This window comes from Nicotiana attenuata, unplaced genomic scaffold, assembly GCF_001879085.1.
Source record: "Nicotiana attenuata strain UT unplaced genomic scaffold, NIATTr2, whole genome shotgun sequence".
Classification (NCBI taxonomy): Eukaryota; Viridiplantae; Streptophyta; class Magnoliopsida; order Solanales; family Solanaceae; genus Nicotiana; species Nicotiana attenuata.
Genome location: NW_017675953.1, coordinates 51,615 through 54,578, shown reverse-complemented (window position 1 = coordinate 54,578; position 2,964 = coordinate 51,615). Strand labels below are relative to the sequence as shown.

The 2,964-nt window shown below is 32.9% G+C and overlaps 1 pseudogene; it reads right to left on the bottom strand.

Moving 5' to 3' along the window:
- Positions 1-853: 853 nt before the first annotated feature.
- LOC109220610 lies at positions 854-2,688 on the bottom strand (annotated as a pseudogene).
- Positions 2,689-2,964: the final 276 nt, after the last annotated feature.

Sequence of the window (2,964 nt, the reverse complement as noted above, 5' to 3'; positions counted from 1 at the left end):
CATTTCCAAGGTAAACACATGATTCAAAATATAAAAATTTTGGGATGTAATTTTAGTCCAAATCTGATGAATTTGAAGCAAGTAGAGATAAGCACTAATCAACACATAATAAGATGATACTTCAAAATTAAGTCTAGAAAATGTCATCACCAAATCGGGACTGGCTTGAGATGCAATAGTAGTAATTACGCTAGTGCAGTATAAAAGTTTACCTTTCTAATCTTTATGCATATAAAACTAAATTAATGACAATAGTATCATCTTCCATGATTACCACAAGATCTCTGACAAGATGTAATCCAAAGTTCTCCTTGGCAAAAGAAGGTGTAGCTCTCGTGGAGAGCGTTTATCCCTTTTAGGAGTCCGAGAGGAAATAGCAATTTGTGCTGATAACGTTTTAAAAAACTTAGCTCAAAGTAATAATATAAAACAAAAAAACAGACAAGAATGTAGGGAGCAAGAGATGAGAGATTCTTATTTCTTTCATATATTCAAGTGTGTTACAAAATGACTCCTCATCCTCTATTTATAGTACTACATAGAGGTATACCAAAAGAATTTCATAAATATGCCATTAAGCATTTGAGATCATGTGGGAGGTATGGGAGTTACAACCATAACTCCATAAGTATTAGAGTAGTGAGAGTTATGGAGATAATGGAGAAGAGTAGTGGGTATTACTCATTTGGTGATTATGGACATCCACTATAATTATATTTTATAACAGTATAAAATATTTTAAATTAAATTATTTGCAATATTAAATATGAATTATTCTTCTTAAAACATACTGTATGAAATAGCTCGGTGACATAAACGGGAGAAAAAGGAGCATAACATAAACAGTAAATATTTATCTAGTGATGTGACCAATGAAAGACTCCAATTCCTTCCTTGTCACGCCGCCTTCCACCGCCGACTTCCGAATAGCCACTCCTAAATCTGCCGCTCATTTACGAATCTCGTTTCCTTCATTGCTCGACACCAGTGTTTTCACTGCTCTTTCAACAGTATTTGATGTTACAACTTCATTTCTACGTTCCCAGTTGTTCATAAGAATTCCAACTTTCAGAAATTTCGTATTAAAATGTTATTCTTGGCTGATCAGAATGCATGGGCCATGCAATAATAGGAACTCCCATTGAAATACTCTCCATGCACGAATTCCATCCACAATGACTCATAAATCCAACAATCGAAAAATGTCCTAATATCTCCAATTGTAGTGCCCAATCTCTTACTATTATTCCTTTATTCTTAATTCTTTCTTCATACCCATTTGGAAGTTCAAATTTTCTCACTTCTCCTGAAAAAATATCTCCTTTATCGGCATCTCTCAATGCCCAAATGAACTTTGTGTACCTTCTTTCTAATCCTATACAGAGCTCTTTGATTTGTTCATCAGTTAATGAAGTTTTTGTTCCAAACGAAATAAAGATGACAGATTTTGGAGATTGTTTATCAAGCCATGTCAAGCATTTGTGACGTTGCCCGATTGATGAATTGTTGCTTGAAGTGCTAGTCATCACTGGATTGAATGGACCTATAGCCCAGTGCATTTTGTTTCTTTTGATTGGTTCTTTTTCTAGTAAATTCATGAATTTTCCTTCTATGACTATGCTTGTGTTGTAAATCTTTCCAGAGTCAGAATTTGAGTATTTCCTTTGTGCAGCCATGAAATCCATGAACTCTGACGTAAAACAACCTTCAAAATTATAAAAATAAGTAAATAAGAAAGATGGTAAAACAAATAAAGAGATAATAAAAGTAAGAGATCAAAGTAAATTCAACAAATTTACACCCAAGATCTGATAGGGTGTTTGACAAAAAGTAAACATGCATAAATGAGTTTAAGTTTTATGTACTGACGGTGTAAAAAATAGTTATTCAATCAGGTCAATTATTGCATAATTACAAATAAATTTCTTGATGCATTAATCGCTACTTTGATAAAAATGGTTACTGACATGCTATCGCATACTAGAATTCAATGATAGTGTAAAAAATCTTTATATTGAATGACAGCGAATATAGCTTAAATCCAATATAAAATTACTGACCTGCTATCACAGATTAAAATAAAATGATAGTATAAAAAACTTTTATATTATCAGTGTATATAACTTAAATCCAATATAAAAAACAACCTGTAAGAGATGGTAGGTTTTCTAGTATTTGAGCTTCAATAGGGAAAGGCTTTCCCATAGATTCCCATAGGAACAAGAAAATAGTGAAAGCTGACACACTATGAAAATTGTAGGACTCGGCATTTGGTATTGAAGTGAAATCTTGAACAACATAAGCCATTAGACAGTCATGAATAACAACAATTCGACGTGCATTTGATGATAAAAATCGTAGAAGTGAAGCCACAGGCTCTCGAAGATGAGACGACGATGATTCGAATGAAGGTTGAACGTGTGAAGGGAATTTAATGGTGGAATTAGGGTTTGGAGGTGGTGACGGAAATGAAGGTATTGAAAATTCATGGAAATGAATGTTGTTCATAGCTATAGGGCTTAAACCTTGGGCTCTAATTTTGGCTTGGAGAGTATGATTTTTGGTACTAACATAGTGTACTGGGATTTTATAAGAACAAATGAGACGAGAGAGATGAAGTAATTGATTAAGGTGACCTTATGCTGGAAAGGGCACAACAACAACTACAACTTCATATTTGTTGGCCATAGAATATGTATGATGTTATAATTTATTAGTTTGACAAAGTAAGATGAATGTTGTGTGTATATATATATTTTGAATTTTGATGCATTTTGTGTGTATGTTTACGAAAAGCTTCTTGCTTGTTCTTTTATTCTTTTTCTCATTAAAAAAAGAGTATCAAAATCTAAGTTTTGAATAAATTGATGGAAACAGTTGAATTTGAGTGGTTATAGGACATTCAGATAGATGGAGCTAACAGTAGAAGTGCCGTAATATATGCAGTTATAGAACTTGCTACAA